This window comes from Myotis myotis, unplaced genomic scaffold, assembly GCF_014108235.1.
Source record: "Myotis myotis isolate mMyoMyo1 unplaced genomic scaffold, mMyoMyo1.p scaffold_m19_p_10, whole genome shotgun sequence".
Taxonomy (NCBI): Eukaryota; Metazoa; Chordata; class Mammalia; order Chiroptera; family Vespertilionidae; genus Myotis; species Myotis myotis.
This window is the reverse complement of record NW_023416314.1, coordinates 71590676-71613564: the sequence shown is the minus strand read 5'-3', so window position 1 is coordinate 71613564 and position 22889 is coordinate 71590676. Positions and strand designations below refer to the sequence as shown.

The 22889-nt window shown below is 37.7% G+C and overlaps 1 protein-coding gene across 3 annotated transcripts in view; it reads right to left on the bottom strand.

The window, feature by feature from the left end:
• Window positions 1-22889, bottom strand: part of LRRC4C (leucine rich repeat containing 4C) — a 174944-nt gene that overhangs the window by 3574 nt on the left and 148481 nt on the right. The window lies entirely within an intron of this gene.

The window sequence follows — 22889 nt, the reverse complement described above, 5'->3', positions numbered from 1 at the left end:
TGCATTCCTCTGATGTGGGAACTGTGATATTCTCCATTTTCAGGATGAGTAAGTTTATCATAGAAATAACATGAATACATTCACATGGTAATTACAGAGCCAAGGCTAAGATGTTCCTCTGATCGGTCCAGAAGCATATGATTTCAAATACTCTACAAAAAGGTTGCTGTGAGAATGAAGGCAATATATATATTCATTTCTTTAAAATACTTTTACTTTGGGTGACCTCCACTGTAAACACTGGCAACTTACCTTATGGACCCTGTGAAAATCCACTGAAATAGTGATGTGCATACCTGTACACGAACTTCTAGAGATTCTGCCAAAACCGGTTTGGCTCAGTGGATAGAGCGTCAGCCTGCGGACTGGGGGGTCCCAGGTTCGATTCCTGTCAAGGGCATGTACCTGGGTTGCGAGCACATCCCCAGTGGGAGATGTGCAGGAGGCGGCTGATCGATGTTTCTCTCTCATCGATGTTTCTGACTCTCTATCTCTCTCCCTTCCTCTCTGTAAAAAATAAAATATATTTTTTTTTAAAAAAGAAAAGAAATAGTGATGTGCACACCTGTACACGAACTTCTAGAGATTCTCATATACAAAAACTCATAACATGGCCTACTGCTATCTATAGGTAGACATGCCATAAATTAAATCATTTTCCATAAAGCCTAATGTCTGTTTATAGAAAAGATTTCAATATAACAGAACTACTGCATGTCTTTTATCCCTACTCTTTTAAGTAGATTTTAAGAGAAATGAAATAACTCACTTTCTGCATTTCTTCCAGCACAAGGAGGCATTCTCAAGGAACCTATGTTACCCAGTATATGGCCCACTCCACTGGCATACCAGGCATTGGACACCTGTGTAATGACTTCTCCCAAATCTCTTATCTCAATAAACAGTGACCATTCTATGAATTTCTTTGACTGAGAAAAAAAAAATGGGGGGAGGGGGAAGGTACCAGGAACTGACCATATTCTTATTTAAAACGGCACTAATTTAGTGTTTATGTCATGTTGACTTGGGGAAGTTAAATTTTATCCTTTCCATGGTTCAATCTCCTCACTTGCAAAATGCAAATGTTCAATTCCCCTTATTGTTGTTGTGAGGACAAACTTAGTTAATGTAGATAAAGGGTTTAGAACAATGCCTCCCACATTGTAAGAACTCAATAAATGTTAGACATTATTGTTATTATTATTACTGTTTTTATTTTTGCCCTTAGCCAGGCATTTTACTAACTACTGGGCATATAAAATAGAAGAATATAAACCCTACCCCTGAGCAAATTAAAATTCAAAAGGTGAAATACAGACCAACTGAGGAAGTGAAATAATAAACATTTGCTGTATGTGTTTGAGACCAGGCTGCATTTATACAAAGGCACTGACGGCAGAGCAACTCAATCTGCACTGACAAATTAGGAATTTTCAAAGGGAAGGATTATCTGATCTGTTTTGTAGAAGAAGTAGAGCGTTTCAGGCTGAGAGACCAGCCTAAGTCAAGACAAGGACACATGAAAACTACTAGTCCATCCAGGGAACAGTGACAAGTTCCCTGCAGCAGGAGAATGGAGAAGCCTGGGGAGCAGAATGGGACAGAAGCTGGGGTGAGATCAGGTCCAGACTGTCAAGAGTCATTACACACTTAGGAATCCCTGTTTCATCCTGCAGGTGACATGCTTTATTTTCAGAATGGAATCCTATCATCAGCTTTGTTTTTAAGAACAGCTAAAAAGATCTTATTGTTCCAAGTGAGTCTTGGAGAGAAGTCAATGCCAGAGATGGGCCCAGTTTCTTGGCCATCACTTCCCTGCCCACCACTCAAGGGCTTGAGGTGAAAAGGTGCAAAGGGCTGGCTCTTCTGCTGGTGGGGGGGTTCTCAGTGTGAATTAGCGTTTGTAAATAGCTTCATTTTCATAGAGCACACAAGATGGAGAAGAGGCCCTCCCCCGCCCCCAATAGCAGAAGATGCCTTACTCAGAAAAGGCAGCTGCTATTAGCAATTCTTAAATATATATACACATTTACAAAACCACTGAAAGTGACCAGAGTCTCAAGAAGGTGAAGTTTAAAGTCATAGGTTGCTTTTTGGCTTCAGAGGCTTGTTGACGTCTCTTTCATTATGGCAGCAAAGAAAGTTGACTGATGGGTTCTGAGTTAGTATTTCTTTTCATGGGCTTCCCAGGCAGAACAACATGGGTCCTTCCATCCTTTCTCTGGGCTATTGGGGCTCTCGGTTGACTTTTCACGCCATTCCGTACGATGATCCTTTGTTCCTGGGTCTATTTCCTGCCCTAGCCTATGAACTTAGTGAGGGCAGAGGTCATGTCTTATGGCCTCTTCTTAGCCTGCTGCCAACACAGTACCTACCTTGCTGTCCACACTAAATAAAATGACTGCTGAAATTGTGCAAACAGTTAATATCTAATGACGAGTCTTTGCATATGTGTAAGTGATATATACTAATGTGTCATTCATGTCTGCATACCAACCTATCTGAACCCCCTATGTCCTATTGGGGGTTCTCACATGACTCTTACATTCAGGCCAATAATATCCCTGTGTCCTAATCATTCTAGGGCTAGATATCCCTTTGTCCAGTATCCCCTGAGATGATCATACTAGCCCATCCAAGCCTATTTACCTTGCCTTCTCTCACAAAACACAACAAAGGCTCTTGCTCCACATTTTCCCCTTGCTCCTTCTACCTCCTGGCCAACCCTGGTGTTTCCCCTGTGTGGCATGGCAGGGTCTCTTCTCTTGGGAACTGTCAGTAAACAAATAAACAAACTTTTTTTTTTAATGGTCCTTGTCTCCTGATCTGTTTGTTGGCCTCACCAAACCTGAATTATAATAAAATCTACATTTTAGAACAACTAATTACTATATATCATAGACCCACTCATTATATTAATCCTTTGATGGCTTTATAAGTATTAATGTAGTTGGTAGATTTCATTCCATGAGTCAGATCCTATGCGGTAAATTTAAAAATGACCTTAAAAACACTTTCAGATTTACATTTTAAATAGAATCCTATTTACATTTCCACTAATCATGACCATCAAAGATTTTTCATTTGTGTGACTTGCTGTAGTTTTAGATGTGTTCCCCTTTCCCCAACACACACTTCTTAAGGCAATTGGGAATTTAAAGAAAAGAGAAGAAAGAAAAGAAAGAAGAAGAGAAGAGAAGAGAAGAGAAGAGAAGAGAAGAGAAGAGAAGAGAAGAGAAAAAGAAAGAAAAGAAAAGAAAAACACATAAAATCCCTAATACATTAATTGATTGATGTTTTTAGGAGTAGGGACCCCAGGCCTTGCCCCTCCATTTCTATGACTCCCCCCCCCCCCCCCCCCCCCCCCATCCCATGACTTTCCTTAGAATCTTAGTGTCTCAGGTAACACAGGGTGATAGAACTGGTTGACTGGAAACGGCACAGAAGTGAAGAAGATAAGTCCTTATTCTGCCATTTGCTACCTTTTTTTTCTCTTTAAAATATGAAACAGCAAAAAGTTATGTCCAGTGACCAAGAGAGAAGGCTCTGGTGTGAGACTTTCTAATTCTTTAGGCCTGCTTGAAACTCCAGGACCTTATATTGAGAAGACTCACCTGTCCATACTTCACTTTCCCCATCTGGGAAAGATGAACAACAGTGTTATGCATTCAAAGGCTTTTGTTAAGGCTGTCACGTAATATATGTAACATTACTGGCTCATAATAAGCAACATATAATAAATATTTAATATATATTAGAAAATAAAATGATGGGAATCAGTTTCTTCTCATATAAGACAGGAGTTACAACAATATTTATCATTTGTGTGGTGTGGATTAACTGGTATGATCAGAAACATGCTATCAATAAAACATGCAAACATGATATTACTATTCATTACAGGGTAGATATGCCTGTCCTCTTTTTATCCCCAGGCTGTTCTATTTTTTTACTTCTTGCTTACTTCAAGGTCTTTTTTTCCTATTGCAATTAATAAGATTTTCCATAAATCAGTCATAAGTAATGATTCAAAGCTGATTTATAACCTACAGCAAACAATGCTTAGTACAGTCATTGAATGAAATAAACTACTATCAAGAAAATGTTTTCTACTTTAACATCTAAATTATGTTACTTTACATAAAAATCCACATTTCCACATCTCTTTCATAAGATATTTTTATCACATCAAAAAGAAATCAATTTAAAGGTACGCACTGCACTATCCATTACGATGTCATCTGCCAGCATTTATTTACAAATGGATCTGCATGGGTTTTAAATTAAACTATAATACTTTTAGCCTGGTCCCAGAGGAGAGCTTGACTTTGTCAACAGACCTTTCTTTTTTCTCTACCCTGTGCTTCACTGACCAAGACACACAGGAGGAACTGAGTGCCGGAGAGTAGCTAATGGGGAGGCCTTACTTAGCACAGCATCATTGCTAAGTCAGCATAAATTGTCTAGACATTGGAACTAGTTTGGAAGCAAGGTGGGAGAAAGATACAGTTAAACACAACCATCCAACCCCCCTCTCCCCAATAGACACATACACTCACACTCATTTATAACAACAACAAATCTTCCTAAACACTGAGTACCAAAACCACTTACCACACTCAGCGGGGACACGGAGAACCCCACACCCCATATTACTATGAACATCAACATGACTTTGCTTTTCCACTGTCTTTATAAGCATCTCTAGCCTCTTCTGGGACTCTCCTGCCAAAGCAAATGGTTTGTTTCATTGTTCTTATAGAAACTTACCCAATGATCCATCACCTCTCTCAAGGAAAGCATTAATGGAGGTCTGTGCTATAAGATCTTGAATCAATCATCTTACCTTGCTGTTTTCACCAATCTTGGACTGTTGTGTCAAAACTCTTATGCAGTTCTAATCAAGTTCTTGTGTTGGGAAACCATACAGTTCTCAATAAATTCTGGCCTAATTCTCACCACTTCTCTCACAGACACTCCTAAATCTTTGTGGGGTGGTGTTCTCCTTCACCCTAGTGAACAATAAACTCAGTACTGTCTTGTCAACATGTTGATTGGTGATATTTTGAGAGTCAGCTTTTTACAATACTAAAGGTGGGATATTTATCTAAAACGTGTGTGAACCTCAATCTCTCTTTCTCTCTCTCTGATTGTTGCCTAATCAATATCCTACTCCCTTACTCTTTCCCACGAAAACTTTGTTTAGGAAAATTCACTCCCATCTTTAAAGAAAAAAAAATCACAAAATCATATTATCTGTTTTGGGAGAGGCTGACCCAGCAGTGATGGGTGAATAGAATTTGGTTTAAGCTAGGACTAGACAAAATTTTTCTGAAAAAGGTCCAGATAGTAAATATTCAAGCTTTTCAGACCATATGGTCTCTTGCTGCAACTACTCAACTCTGTGGTTATAGCTTGAAAGTAGCTATAGACAAAAGAGAAATGAATGTGTATAACTATGTTCCGATTAAACTATGTATGGACAATGATATTTAAAATATAAAATTTGAATTTCACAATATTTCATCTCAAAATATTGTTGTTAATTTTCCCCCCAAATATTTAAAAAGGTAAAAACATTCTTATTTCACAGGACACACAAAAACAGATTGTGGGATGCCCTTTAGACTGTAGTTTGCTGAGTTCTTTGGTAAAGAACTTTGGCTGCACCATTCTTATGGCCAGAGACTGGTTAGGTCTGGGCATGTGACACAATTTGGCCTATGAGATGTAAGGATAAATCAGCTGCAAGGGTTCTGGGGAAACTTTTTCTCCCACACATAAAAAGAAAAAAAAAAACATAGGAAAGGAGCAGTTCTTGGGCAGATACGTTCGTTAGATCACTCCTTTCTGCCAGTGGATGCCCCAGAGTAAGCATCATTGGAGTGTCTCCTTCCTCAGTCGTCATGTCTAAGTCAGAGTCTCCCAAAGAGTTGGATTTGCTCACAGATTCTGTGATGATGAGATTCCAAACTCCAAGTGCTCCAGAAGCTTTGGGTTTGTCACATGTGCCAATGTGGAGCAGGTGGATGCGGCTGTGAACGCAGGGCCACGGGAAGTGAACGGAAGAGCTGTGGAACCAGAGAGGGCTTTCACAAGAGACTGGTGCCCACTTAACTGTGAAATAGAATTTTTGTCGGTGGTACTGAAGAAGACACTGAAGAACATCACCTAAGAGATTATTTTGAACAGTATAGGAAAATGAAGTGATTGAAATCATGACTGACCGAGGCAGTGGCCAAAAGAGAGACTGCTTTTGTAACCTTTGATGATCATGAGTGTATACAAGAAACACCATCCTGTGAATGGCCATACTGTGAAGTAGGTTGTGGAAATTTCAGAGGTGGTTGTGGAGGTGGTTTTGGTGGGAATGACATCTTTGATCATGAAGGAAACTTCAAACTCCAGTGGTCCAGGTGGTTTTGGTGTCAGCCGTGGTGGGAGTGGATAGGATGGCAGCAGGATGGCTATAATAGATTTGGTAATGATGGCAGTTATACAGGAGGTGGTCCTGGTTACTTTAGAGGAATCAGAGTCTATGGAAGTGGTGGACAGGGTTATGGAATCTCTGGCGGTGGCTATGGCAGGAGTTGCAGCTTTGACAACTATAATGATGGAGGAGGCAGAGGTGGTTTTGGCCATGGTAGAGGAAGCAATTTTGGAGGTGGCAGATGCTACAGTGATTTTGGCAATTACAACAATCAACATGTGAATGGTCAAAAAACTTGACGACTGTATCTGTGGCTAATTGTATAACAGGTTATTTTAGTTTCTGCTCTGTGGAAACTGTAAAGCATTGCAACAAAGGATTTTAATGTAGATTTGTTTTTTGCACCCAGGCTGTTGATTGCTAAATGTAATAGCCTGATCTTAACACTGAATACATTTGTCTTAAAAAAAAAAAAGCAGCAGTTATTTATTCTGTCTCTGGATACCTTTGTAAGGATAAGATGCCTGGAGTTGCTGTAGCCATCATGTGGCCAAGAGAAGGGGCAGTCTAAGGACAAAGCTGATATATGTCAAGGAAGAAAAATGAAAAGAATTGGCATTATTGATCTTGTGATAAGCAGCTGAATTAATCAATCCTGTAATTGTCTTTCCTCTGCATTTTCTTATTATGTAAAATCATCAATTCCTTACAGTACAAACAGTTATTTTTTCTGGTGACCTATGGTTAAACCTATTCTGATACTTTAATACTCATTCTATTCCCTCTCTATCTCCTTCTCTCTCCCTATATCTTTTTCCCCTTTCCACCTCCTTCTCCCTCTAACCAAACGCAAAGTAAAGACAAATAAGACAACAGAAAAAAATCTGATTCTTATACCATTATAAATCTGAGATCTATCAAAGGAAACTAAAGCTGAAGCCACATGATTTGCTGCTAAGAAAGGAGTGGAAGCCCATCCCCTCATGCTAAGAAGGCTTTCTGCTGCAGTCATTTCTTTGGATGCCTCTTTCAATTTTTAAAAGTGCTAGAATTTACAGGAAAAGGAAAACAACAACAACTCAAATAACTTTTTCTCCAAATCAAATTTATCATACAAATATTTTCTAATATAGTTCGTTTTTCTCCCATTTGGAACACAATTTTGCAAATCTGTTGAGTTTTTTCCACCCCTTATGCAGGAGTATATAGTTCTGCAGGTTTTCAGAGAAAATAATATTTTGTATATATGCCCAAGGCTGACCCTCTAGGCAAATGTAATGGAAATGATACAACATTTAAAGATCTATAACCCAGGGACTCAACCTGTCCAGTCAAAAGCAGAATCTTTGGCCAACTACAATGATCTTGCAATGTTTCTAGAAAATGTTGAAATTTTTTAAGAAATTAAAATTTAGGGTAAAATAATATCTAGATCTGCATTTTAATTTTTCTAGACGACTTATGTGGCTTATGGTAAAAAAATACATATGTTTAATATCTAGAGGTGATGGCATTACAATCTCATTAGATGAGGAGAAGCAGTGAATAAAGATAATGATGTACTAGAAAAAGAGAAACAGGAAAAAACAAAGAAACATGTAGCCATCATGTTGCTATGCTCTGGAGAGTATGAAAAAAGGATTATAAAAGAGCTATATTGGCCAGGCCTTCTAGAACTCCACTATCTTATTGGAGCTATGATATAAATGTATAGGTACATATAAAAAAAAAGTGTACATGTATATATATCTAGGCACTACTGTAAATCAATGCATTCAACATCTAAATGCCATACAGCATTGTCAGAAATCAAAATAGGCACAGATAATCAGAGCAAGTTTTAAGAGAAAGGGTGGTGATGGAGGAGGGAAGAGATTACTTGTAAAAGCAGAGGGGTAGCAGTATGAAATAATAGGAAAGCTGACTTAGTGGAAGCACTAGGCTTACATTGCAGAATTTAGATAGTTAAGTTGACCCAATTGAGGGGCACTGCATGCATAATAGACGGATTTGGATTTTTGTCAATACAGAGACTTAGGAAGAAATCCCAAGGTCTGAAGCAGGAAAGGACATGATGAGAACATTGTCTTAGGAAGGTGCTGTCCTTATATGTAAAACAAATTGGAGAGAGATGATTGGTTGATGGGAAAGTCAGACAACTTTAATAATTGACATCCCTTGCTTGACTTTAGAACTGAATGGAACTGATCATCAATCTGATGACCTAACTACTGAGAAGTATACAGGTTCAAATTAACCCAACTAGTTGAATTTGCACAGGATAAAACAGAACTGAAAGCAAAATTAGCGTCTGTATGTGGTGATCGCATTAAAAATAATAATATATATAAATATATATATATATATATATATATATATATTTATATATATATATCAGTGTATTAGTTTCAGGAGTATAATACCAATTTTTAAAAGAACACTAAAATAACTCAGTGTACACAGAGCAAGCAGGATATCATTTTGGAGACTCATGTGCAAATCAGGAAGGAGGTAGCTCTGATTTCTAGTGCTGCGCATCTCTACTCTGTAAACTGCACACATGGGACTACTTAACACACATTCAGTTTGGACTCCCTGATGGCATCCTGTACTTTCCAACTTGGAACAATGCTGAAGCATAGAAAGCACCTTCCATGTCCCCCCTCTCCCCCCCCTCGCCGAGTCTATATTTGCAGACCTAGAGGAACAAAACCAGATTTAAGATACAATGAGGAGGGTTAGGTTAGCTTATGATTATTGACTGATCTTTGGTAAATTTTTCCCTGGGTTGTGACACTACATCGTTAGTTAATCTTTAAACTTCTACTAGCTTTCTTGTATTCTCTCCAACATATCCCCTGACAAAAAGCAGGCTGAACTCATCAAAAAAAGGTGAAAATTCCAGAGCTAGCTACTAGTAAGTCTGCTCGCAGGAACTGGATAGAGAAGCCAAGGACCACAACTAAAAAACCGGTTTGCACAAGAAAGATCCAAGATGGTGCCAGAAACCAGTTTCAAGTAATTTTTTGACAAACTATTGTTCATCAGCATACTAAAAATCATGCCCAGGAGTGGATATTTAGCATTAAAATGAGACAGGCAATGCGTGGCCAGGCATGTTCCAAGCATGTCTGGAAACCGCACGTGCGTCCCTGCAATTTCATGAACTCCCCATCCTTTTTTGAAAACTCCACCCCTGCCATCTACCTTCCCCCAACCCTTTAAAGCTTTCTGGACTTCCCAAAATTGGAGAGAAGGGATCTTTAGGGCATGAGTGTGTTTTTCATTGTTTGGTTAAGAAGAAATTTCCTGATCTGCTTTACCAAAAACAGTCTCATTCTATTGGTGTAAATGACACTGGCAAGAAGGAACTGGATTTGAGGTCTCTGACTTGCAGGGGTCAGTGACAAAGTGACCTTCTCCCAGCAGCACCTCCCACACCATCCATAAGTGGGAGTGATGATAATAACATTAATAAACATACATTTGGAGGATTATGTCACAGCATATACTGAAAGCAAATCCCCACACCTGCCTCTGCACCTCTAGAAACACCACTATTACACACCCAGTTGCTTGAAGCAAAAAAGTAAAAATCTTGACTTTTGTCTTCCTTTACATCCAGAACGATGCTAGTCATTTGGCTCTATCACTAAAATATCACTGGATCCATCTATGACTCTCCATAGTCACTTTCTAGACCAAATCATCTTCCTGTCTCACTTGGACCATTGAAATACCCTTTTGCCAGTTTCTCTACTTTTTCAATCACTTTACCACAATCAATTCCTCATACAATAATTAGAGTGAATTTTAACTATATAAATATATTCATATCATTCCTCGGTTGAAATATTCCTGTTAGTTCTATACCCTTGTAGAGCATCATGAAAACTGTTTTAGCCTCTAACAAATGATTATCTGACATCTGCCCACTGCCCTTACCTTTCAGCTTTCTTCGAACACACTGGACCTCTTTCATTCCTCAAAAACTCCAAACCCCTAACCTCCCCCAAAAAATATACACAAAAAAACCTTTTCATTAGAGTTCTCTTTGCCTGAAGTACATGCCCTTTGATTTCTGTATGGTTAGTTTTCCTTATAATTCAGGTTTCCCTTTAAATTTTGCCTTCTCGGAAAGTCCTTTTTTGATCAGCCAGCCTAAGTAGCCCCTCTATCACCATCAATCACAATGCCTTATTTAATTTTCATCCTACTACATATCATTATTTGATATTTTCTCACTTACTTGATGTTTATTTTCATACTGCCTCTTTCATCTGAATGGAATGTTAAGTTCCATGAAGTAGAGACTTGTCTCCCCTATTCAGTAGTATTTATTTAGAAAAAAATACTCATCGAACATTTGTCAAAGACATGAATGAATGAATCAATGGGCATTCAAGCAGACAGGAGCAGCTTGTAGCTGGTTAAAGCTATAAATTCATGGAGGACCTAAATGATGTCATATATATATGCTCCTTGATCCCTGGCATCTAGAAGAGTTCAATTCACCTAGTAGGAATTTCATTAATTTCTGGACCATTGCTTGTCCAGTTTTTAGCTATTCTCACAGAAGTCCTTCCTACAAAGAAAAGCTAGGGAGAACAAAGCAATATAAAGGTCATTTTGTTGTCTCCTTGCTCTCTTTTTTGTTTGTTTTTCACAGAAAAATTTTCCCTGTTTCCTCCCTCTTTATCTATTATTATCAATAGCAGCCCTTGTTTTAAGTTTAGCCAAACAATGCCCTCTGCTGTATGTGCCTAAAAATAACACAATTTCCTTGAAAATTCCAACTTGGATGATGCCAAAGCTCTTTTCATGATTTGCTTCTTCACACGTACTTCAGATCTAGGAATGTTTGACTCAACTTTCTGGTCACTCCCATGGATATAACGCTTAGAGCAGAGAACAAGAATTCTCATGGCAGAGAGTCACATCATCTCCAAAGCCCTTTTCAATTGATCATCACATTCCTGCTTCTGGAGCTCATTTGAACATTTTATTAGAAAAGCCACAAGTGCAAAAGATCTCCTGATTCTTCTGCCAGAATCCAAAGGAACAACTTGGAATAAGAGAAGAACTGCGGTAGCTGTGCCAGCCCCAACTCAGTCTTAGCAACAAATAGTGAAATCTACTCATGTTCAAAAAGCAGGCCCAGAAATATAGTCAACAACTTGGCACAGCTAAAATAAAATTATTTTTTTTTCTTGCTTAGCCTCATGTGAGATACGCATACCTGGCATGGAATTTCTGCTGCTTGTGAATCCTTTTGATCATATTCACATTTTGAGGTTGATTATTTATGAAGGAATGAAATATAGATGACTGACTTGTTTTTCAAATTAAAGGGTAGGATTTAAGATGTTCAGGGATATGTTTGTATTTTGATGATCGCTGCTTGCTGTGTTGGTCTAGTGAAATGCTTCACTGAAGAATAAAGCTAAAACTTCAAGCTCCACACACAGCTTGTTATTTAATTCCTCGGGAAATGAAATCAGATTGTTCCAATTATCAGAAATGTGCCTGTTTGTAACAATGCCTGCATTCTCCTTTGCACTAACATTTTTGAGTCTGGAGCCCCACCGAGGCATAAAAATTTATTTCCCCTTCCTTCTTTTTTTTTTCAGATTCAGGGTCACCAAATGACTAAGACATGATATCTTTGTATGCAAAGCTGGGGTTTCCATTACATACTTTTCCTGGGGGTGGGGTGTCTTCAAAGTGACACATTGCAGATTTAGTGTAACAATACACAAGGACCTAGACCAGTGATGGCAAACCTATGACATGTGTGTCCGAGGTGACACGCGAACTCATTTTTTTGGTTGATTTTTCTTTGTTAAATGGCATTTAAATATATAAAATATATATCAAAAATATAAATCTTTGTTTTACTATGGTTGCAAATATAAAAAAAATTTCTATATGTGACATGGCACCAGAGTTAAGTTAAGGTTTTTCAAAATGCTGACACACTGAGCTCAAAAGGTTCGCCGTCACTGACCTAGACAATCAAAGTTCAAGAGAACATAACCCACCAATAGTTCCCCAGTGCTCACAGAATAAAGCCTAACTCCCTTACTGCCTTTACCCACTAGATGCCAGTAGTACCCCCAGTTATGGCAATCTACAATGTTTCCAGACATTACCAAATGTTCCTGGGGGAGGGAGCTTTGCCCTCTTGAAAACCACTACCTTATATGACATGCACGACACCATGAAGCTGCACCATATTGCTTTCCCAGTCCCACTGTTCTCCATAATACAGTCAAGGTTGCAGGCTGTTTCTGATTCTAAAAAAGACTCCCTACTTTACCTCTTCAGGGACTTGCTCCTGTTTTCTCTATGGCCTGGGATGCTCTTCTGTGATTTATCTTTCAGAATTGTACCCAACATCAGAGCCAATTTTGCAATGACAATTTCTACTATTCCTTCCTTGGTCTTACTGGCCAGTATTAATACACCCCTTCCCTAAGTGTCTGTAATGCCAAGGAATTTCTACTATTCCTTCCTTGGTCTTACTGGCCAGTATTAATACACCCCTTCCCTAAGTGTCTGTAATGCCAAGACTTATAAAATCTGTATTTGAATCTAAATATTTGGAAATGCATCTGACCTATTTAATCATAAACTTCTTTTACTGTTGTTAATTCTCACTCGAGGATATTTTCCCATTGATTTTTAGAAAGAGTGGAAAGGAAAGGGAGAGACAGACAGAGAGAAACATCAGTGTGAGAGAAACACATCAATTGGTTGCCTCCTGCACACATCCTGACCAGGGGCAGGAATCAAGCCTGCAACTGAGGAACATGCCCTTGATCAGAATTGAACCCAGGACCCTTCAGTCTACAGGCTGACACTCTATCCACTAAGCCAAAACGACTAGAGCTAATCACAAACTTTCTAAGGACAGGAATGGAATGATGTCTAGACAATCAGTAAATATTTGCTCAATTGCATTTCTGAATGGAGTCCATATTTTAATATCTCTTCAGGAGCCAGGCTAATCAGCTAATCTTATAATAACAAATAATATATCAAGTTCATTGATAAGCTCCATGTATGAATCAAAAAGTTAAAAATGGTATATAACTCACTATAAATGGTAAAAGAGGGCCTCAATAACTAGTCTTTACCCCCACCCCACAAACAATAAAGATTATAAATAAATTAACCTTGTGAAGAAGATTTCCAAATACCAGCAAGTAAATGGGTGATTGAAGACAACAGATGTGGGTAAAAATTTACCCTTACCAGCAATAAGCTGTATGCTAAGTAACACATCCACAGTACAGTACCCTGGGACATTATATATACTAAACATGGATATACTAAATGAAATAAAAAAGGAATAAAATAAGGAATTAAAGAAATAAATAAAAGTAGACTCTAGAAAATATTGGTTATTGTAAATTACCAATTACTTAAATAACTAAATGTACACTAATGAAATATAGAGAGTTAAAAAAAGTCAGAGATACATCTGTGAAACTTCCTAGAGATTGGATATCCTGAATTACATACTCTATTGCTGTGAGGATACATGAATAAATACAGTAAGAAGAACAATTCCTGGTATATATAGTCAATACTGTATGAATGTTTGTCATTGTTTTTATTATTGATATTTATCTACTATTGACAACTAAAGCCCAATTATGGAGAATGATTAATAAATCAGAGTCTTCTAACCTGATGCTAAAGCAACTTGAATTATACAATTAAGATGTTTTTGTTTTATTTTTCATCAACCACCTTATTTAATTATAATTTGCTTTTCCATAGTTCAATCCACTTGTTCCTGAGAAGTTCATGAATGGATCGTGGGCAATTTGTGAATCTCTTTATATGCACATTTTTGTATAAATGTGATTGTGTATTTTTATAGGAAGGTTCTTCATTGGTTTTACTATTATGTTCTCTAAGAGATTTATGACTGCAAAAAAAATTAAGTTCTACATGAAAAAAAATTGACAGATTGAAAAATTTGAAGGGTCTATTATAGCTCTAGCTATAATTTAGCAAATTGGCAGTCTGCTCTAAATATCCATTTCTTCTGTGTTTAGTAAGTGTGAGTACCGTCTCATTGAAAGGAATTTTAGAGATAAAACAACAGGTTTAGAGAGCCTTAGGAATAAAGAGGGTCCCTGGGGGAGGACTGCATAGGTGAGGGCTTGGAGCTGACAGAACGCATACATTTACAGAGGATAAAGAAAAGTCACAGAGTACCGGGAGGAAGGAAACATACTTTCACAGAGAACAGAGAAATTTGGACAGATGTTGGAAAGAGGGAAACATATTTTCACAGGAGATAAAGGAATGTTGCAAGATAAGGGGGAGAGAAAGTGTGGGGTACCACCTGGGTTTTGGACTTTGAAGTTGATATTCTGCGAAAGAGTGACTAATTAGAAAAGCACAGGGTCATAAAATGGGGAAGGGATCCAATTAGAAGGGAACATGAAGAGACAAAGAACTACACAATTTATAAACCTTAGAAAAAAGGGGGCTTAATTGGTTACCCCCTGAAGAAGTCCTCTCTACATGGGACTTTGTATTTGCTTCCAATAAATTTTCACCCTTTTACTAACAAGTCCTTTTAGTCTGATAAATTTATTCTTTAAAATTTGCAAGGTAAGAACCTGCAAGGGGGAGATCCGCTCCCTGAACCCCATGCTTCATCATGATGAGCTACCAATATCACTTTGCTGAAAATAAAAAAATATATATAAAATAAAATAAAATAAAATAAAATAAAATAAAATAAAATAAAATAAAATAAAATAAAATAAAATAAAATAAAATAAAAACTAAGAACTAGACCCAGATGTGAGTAAATTCTTCAAGACAAATGTCTATTGTAAAAGATTCTGGAATGAAGCCTTCCTTGGGTGACAGTGATCCTTGGCACACACTTTAAACACTGGTACTTAGGTGACAATTTGTCACCCACATCATCTCTTTATGGACTTTGTGTCGATGTAAGAATCAGGATGCTGGCGTGAGGAAATGGGATCCTGAGCTTCCTCAAGAGAAAGAAATGGGAACTTCATTGCTCCACATCTTTTCTTCATTTGTTCCTCAAGTGAAAATGAACTGAGATAGCTCAATTGAATTGCTAATGTTAATCTAGCTCTTAGAATATTTTGGGTGATAATGACTAAAGCCGAAGGAGACAATATTATGCTTACTAATATCTGTAAAGGTCAAGTGTATATCGGGAATAAATGAGAAATAATTATATTCCATTAAAACAACTATAATCAAATCCTCTGTAACCCACCCTGCTCCACACTCCCCTACCCAAAAACTCTAATGTTGAGTGGAGTTAAATTGCAGAAACTTGGTATGTTTTTTAGCTACTCAGGATTCACAATAGCATGTTCCTTTCTAGGGAATCTGAGTTTGTAAAAAAGGAACTAAATGATAGCAAATAAAAGAGGCAGAACATTTCAAATTACATTTAATCAAAATATGGAAAATTATGTATCTCCTCATGGCATTCTCCTGTCAGTCTGCAGAGGCTAACAGTTATTCTTTTATATTTACATATATTTATTTATTAATACTAATATTTACATATTTTCCTATACAAGTGAATGACAGGGAAAGTAACCAAAGAAGCTTTTGAAAACATAAGTCCTTGGCAAGGCAGGTAGAGAAAGATTTTATGTCAGAAGTTGGCAATGCAGTTAATGACTTGGCTTCCCATATATCCTTGGGGTTGATGATTAGCTGGGAAGAGTTGATAGCCATTAACCCCCACCTGATCATCAATCCTTAGGAAATGCCCTGTGCAAGGTCATCATTGCCATTATAAGTGAAAACAAACAAATCAACAGTAGCACCCAAAAGGCATATGGATATTTTTTTAATGAGTAATGCAATTTAAATTGCTTTGCAAGGAATCTGAAGAGAATAAATACCACATACATAGAGCCATTCAGATTTTAAAACTACCTTCCAGTGTTTTACCAAATACGTTCTTCCCTGATTATTATTAAAATGTGCAAAGCCATGATTTCCTAGACAGTAACCAGAAAGCACTAAACACATCTGGGATTCATTTAACTGGAGAGTGCTGAGAAAAAGAATCTCAAAAGTCATTTCAGTTCTAATAGTATATCATTCTAAGTATGTTCACCAACACTGTGTGAGCTTTACACGGAAACTCCTTTGACTTGATAACTCCTCCTCACTGATTGTTTAAAACACTGCTGAGACAAGCCTAACATAAAAACAGAGTCATGAACCAATGCCAGAGGGCTACATTAAGTGAATGTATACATGGTGATGTGAATAATGACAAATAGTCTGGTGTTCCAAGGGAACTAGTAAATTTTGCATAGTTAGTGAAGGCTACATGGACATGAGATTTAGTAGGATATGTACTGTGGATAAGCAAAAGGTCTCACATTCCAAGAGAGAGAAAAACACAAGCATTTATCCCCTTGATAAAATTTTCTTAGCCGAAACTGGTTTGGCTCAGTGGATAGAGCATCGGCTTGCGGACTGAAAGGTCCCGGGTTCGATTCCGGACAAGGGCATGTACCTGGGTTGTGGGCACTTCCCCAGTGGGGGATGTGCAGGAGGCAGCTGATCGATGTTTCTGACTCTCTATCTCTCTCTCTTCCTCTCTGTAAAAAATCAATAAAATATATTTAAAAAAAATTAAAATTTTCTTAGAGCCTACTAAGTGTCAAGCACAGTGCTCAGTTCTTGACCCTTGGGGTGAAGTGTCTCACATAAATCTCACAGTGTAGTGGGACAAGAAATTACAATATAGCAGGAAATGCTAGAGGAGAATGAACAGTTTTAGGAGGACACACTAAGGGAGAGAAGAAAGAGAGAGAGAAGGGGGAGAGCTTATTGGAAAATAGGCATGTCCTGGGTGAAAAATGTATGGAAGTAAACATGAGTATAGGCAGAGAGAGGCACAGCAGACTACTATTAGGAACATATACTAATAAGCAGTGGGATAGAAGGAATAATAAGTAACAGCACTGTGAAAAATTATCAAAAGAAGTTAGATTCCATATAAAGTCATAAGATGGGTTGTAGGGACTTGATTTTTCTCCTTTTGTTGGAAAGGAAATAAGACAATGAGAAGAATTCTTAAGGAAAAGCACATTTGCAATAATATGGAGAATAGATAGGGAAGAGTTCATGGTAAGACCTAAAGGTCAGCTAAGAAATTATTTTAATAATTTAAGTATGCAAAGATGAGGGCTTGAACTAGGCTTTTCTTTTTATCTAAAATATAAACTGACATGCTATCATGATGTCCATATCTCTGTTCTGCAATCCTCCCTTTGTAAGACTTCTTCATACTTCACCAGCTCCCTAGACTCCTGGTCCATAATTGGATGCTCTGACTTCTATTTACTCTGGACTCCCTAAAACATCAGAGCAAGTACTGCTCATCTAGACCTGGCTCCCACTGAAGGCCTCGGAGCCACTGCCTTCCAGTTTCAGCATGACTTACGCCTTTAATAAATTCACCAAAATGACCCATAAAAACCTGATAAGGAAACTCTCTTTAATTGAGTCTGTGTTTACGAGATCTGAGCAAGGGAAGGAAACAGAGTAGACTCTTACTGTGGTTTCCAGGCAATGTCACTTAATCAGAATACAGATAGTGGGGATGGCCTCCTAATTAGAACTGGAACTGCTTTCAAGTAACCTCAACACTGTTAACATTGCATAATGAGGAAACCTTGGTGATGACATGTCAGATAATGGAAATGACTGTAATCAGTGATTTCCTTGTTTCCCCTTAATGACCACAAAAGAGGGAATTATAAGGCCAATGCAGGACATTTGGAAATTGGATTCTTATTTATTTACTTAAGGCAGTCCTCATTTTGCTTGGTGCCAGTGTTAACCATAGTTTATTCACATTGGAACCAAGTCCTTTTTCTTGCACACTTCTTTTATAACAGATTTTCACTCAGTTACCATGGAACCTTGTAAAATGAGGACTCAATTGTAATATGAACAGGCTTCAGGTAACACAGTACTTGCAAAGGAAGAACTCCTTCTATTTTCCTGCATCTATTTGCCTACAATGCAGTGTATCTAAAAATAAATCATGACAAAAAGCAGGAATACACATGTAGAGCAATAAGGAACTCAGTCCCCTATGGTACCTTAATGGGATAAGAAAGTAGGGGAGCCTATGATTGGCCCTATTTAAGCCATTAGTCAACTATTTTTTCCTTGGTTTGGATAATGAAAGTTATCTCTTGGTTATTTCTCCCACCATCTTTCTTTATTCTTTAAATGATGCATTTTAGAAAGAATAATCCAATAGAAAGAAAGGTGGGTTCTATAGATGCTAGGTGTCATTAATGAGAGACACCTACATTTTCTGTACCCTTCTGTAAAATGCAGACAGAACATATGCTCTTCCTATGCTAAAGAAATTGGGAAAGGATAAAGTTCAATCAAAAGTAAGTGTGACAAAAATTACAGTACACAAAATGAGGGAAGAATAATATATAGTTGTCACTCCTACACTCCTCAGTCCTATCTTTTAAGCTATAATTGCCACATGAGCAGACATGGAAGGTAGGTGGAGATGTAAGCAAAACTCTAAGATCAATGGTTGGCAAACTACTGCCCATAAACAAAGTTCAGCCTACCACTTGTTGTTTTTTTTTTTTTCAATAAAGTTTTATTGGAACACTTAAACACCCATTCATGGATGTATTGTCTAAGGCTGCTATCACAGTAAAGCAGAATTGTGCAGTTGTGACAGACGATATGGCTCACAAATTCTAAAATACTTAATCTTTGCCCCTCTACAAAAAAAGTGTGTTGACTCTTCTGTAGAGTATAGAGAAATATTCCTTTTCTTATCCACCCTCCTCAGCACCAAACTTACCAAGATGATCCATTAGGGCAGTGATGGCGAACCTGTGACACGCGCGTCAGAGGTGGCACGCAAACTCATTTTTTTGGTTGATTTTTCTTTGTTAAATGGCATTTAAATATATAAAATAAATATCAAAAATATAAGTCTTTGTTTTACTATGGTTGCAAATATCAAAAAATTTCTATATGTGACACGGCACCAGAGTTAAGTTAAGGTTTTTCAAAATGCTGACACGCCGAGCTCAAAAGGTTCGCCATCACTGCATTAGGGCATAAAATAAAAAATGTTAAAATTTATATTTATAATTTGTTTCATCTAAGAAATAAGAAAGGGATTAAGACTTACTACATTGGCAATGGAGCCATGTGTCCCATAACATATATGAGGAATCCTGAGCAAAAGAGGAACTTCCACAGCACAGAGGGGTTACCTACTCTGCATGACCTGTTCATATACTTTCAGCACATCGTGACTGCTACTATTCCTGGGCATCTGGCTAGGTGGCTTTAGGGATTATATTATTTATTTTTAATTAATTAATACAAAATGAAGAAAGGGGTTTGTGAGGATTCTTTCAAAGATAACACAGAATGCATACTCTAGTAATTAAGCAAGCCTAAACATACAACAGTTAAAAATGGTAGAGCTAACATTGTATCTCCTAGTATAAGCTCTTTGAGGCAATAGAATGATTATAATTTAAAGACATGCTCACTCAGGTTAATCCTTTATATATGTGTCTATGTATGTGGGTGTATCCATGTATGTGTGTTTGTGTGTCTGTTCATGATCACGCTCTCCAGCAATCATGCCCCGTCACATCCTTGTCCTAACTGTACACTCACTTCTGAAACCACTGGGTGCTCACCAACATCTCTGCCTGATACCTGACTTGAGTTATTTTTCTTTCCATCCCACCCTTTTTCTCCAACCAGAAACACTCAAGTGTTGCTATACAAAATCAATGCTTCATCTGCCCCTAAGATTGAGAATTGTAATTGCACATGTCCCTTTGAGTCCTGAGGGAACAACCTGGAAACAGGTCTGTAAGTATCCCTTCCCTACCTCATTTTCACCTTCCCTGCCCAAAGTTTTTTCCTCTCACCATAATTAGAAATATGAATTAAAATTGGCTAGATTTCAGCTTTAAAACACAAGTACATTGGACCCAAAGAAGAACAACAGACTTTGAGAGTTTTAATATAAGAATCATAGAGATCTACATAAAAATTTCAACTTCCGCCCTAGCTGATTTGGCTGTGAATAGAGTGAATAGAGTGTCAGCCTGTGGACTGAAGGGTCCCAGGTTCGATTTGGTCAAGGGCATGTGCCTTGGTTGCGGGCACATCCCCAGTGGGGAGCGTGCAGGAGGCAGCTGATCGGTGTTTCTCTCTCATCGATGTTTCTGACTCTCCATCCCTCTCCCTTCCTCTCTGTAAAAAATCAATAAAATATACTAAAAATTTTTCAACTTCCTCCTTCACTGTAGGGAGATCTTGCCAATAACACTCTGGATTTCTGTTATGCTAACCTGTAAAATGGGTGTGATATTACCTGTCTTTCCTTTATCATGATTATCAAGGATACCTTAAGACAGTCTATGAATTATAAGATCATTTTAAACTATCAGTATTGGACTGATTTTAAAGACCAATCATTTTTTTTTACTTTAAATCCATACTAAAAACAAAACAATTCAGAAGGTGGAGGAAGGAGGGAGACAGCAAAAAAAAAAATATATATATATGGTTTTCTAGCTGATATACACTCTCTGAGTATTTTACATATGCAATTTTACTTAATCCTCATAACAACTGCATGATCCTTCAATGAGATGCTCTGATAATTACTTACCCAAATCACACCATCAGTAACTGATCCTACATCTATCTAAATTGACCCATTTTAACCACTGCACTGCATGTACACACTTTATAGCTTTGGATAAATGACTTATTCTTTTGGCAACTTATTTTCCTCATTGTTAAAGGGATAGAGAGAAACATCATGCCACAGGGCACTGGCTACATTATCATCACTAATCCTAATAAAAGTCCATTTTTAGAAGTGCTTTATATTCATGTTTTCTTTGAGAAACTAAGACAGCAATAAAGCACTCTACCAAGCCAGTTGGTTGGGGGTGGATGGTGGAGTGGCGCTAAACTTCAACCACCAGCTCCAAATCCATTTTCCTGCCTGGCGGTGTATTTGTGTGATTAACTAAGACAACCTAAATGAAACTGCATAGCAAAATATCTGGCACACAGTAGGTATACAATATGTAGAGTATGTTTTCTTTCCTAAATAAACTTATCTTTTCTCTTGGAATATAATCAGCATAATAACTATGCTCTATTTAGAAGGCAGAAAATTAGGACTGAAGAGAAACATCAGTCTGGGTTGACTAAATGAAGGAAAAGCTGTTGTTGGGGTATGAATGTAGACTGTGATATGCAGACTGCAAATTTTCCACTAGGTTCCTTCTTGCCAGCATGTGCTATTTGAGCAAACTTCACTCTCAATTCTTTTGTTTTTGAAGAAAAACATTTCCAGCTAATAACACAATTACACTTAAGTATCAGAGCTCATTTTAGTATTATTGCATTTGTTAAATCTAACTGAGTCCAAATTACTTCCTCATTGCTCATAAGAGAAGGGGAGGAGGAAAATGAGGGGCAGGGGAAGGACTGAGGTGGGGTGAGGATTATGAGGGTTAAAGGAAGAGAAGGAGACATATGCACAGAGGGACAGAGACAAAAACAGAGATATCAATGCTGCATATAGCCTCAAGTCCAATAAATGTCAGTTAAACTTGCTGCCCATGGTTTCTATGGAAACCCCTTAAGTTAAGAGTGGAACACAGACATTTTTTGGACTGCAATTCACAAGCTGTTTATTTAATTATGATGAAACATGAGACTTTTTGGGCCAATACTATTATCATACTGATAGCATTTAGAATTCAACAAATAGGTATAGCAAAATAAAAAGTTAGTTTCTTTAAAAAAAAACAAAACTATTAGCTCTATGTGATTTGCATGCAAATAATATGCATCTTGAATTTACAGGACTTCACACATGATTTCCCGAAGGCGAACCCCAAATTATCTAAATGACATTTGCTAAAAGGGAGTTCTTCAGAGGTCTCATGCCAATTAGACACCCCCCATGCCCAGTGAACAAAACCAAGGTCACAGCATATTTTCAATTAAACCCAGGATAGCACCAAAATGCAGCACAGCTGGAAAAGCAAGCTCATTATTACCTCATAGATCATTTGTGAGCAATGAATAGGTCTCTGGTGCTTTGCTGTTATACAGACATTTGAATATAAAAATAAAGAAAACAGCTTCAGATTAGCGTTTGCCTCCCAAAATAAACAACCACTTTTAGGGCATTATTCCTGGTGCCCATCCCACCCCCCCACTGAGAGAGAGAGAGAAAGAGAGAGAGAGAGAAGAAAACACTAGAAGTCATCATTTCTCTGTCTCTAATTAGAAAAGGTTTGCTTTGCCTTTAATTTGGCAACAAGGTACCATCTGAAAGATGGACTCATTCAAACTCTTGTTCCTTCACTAAACA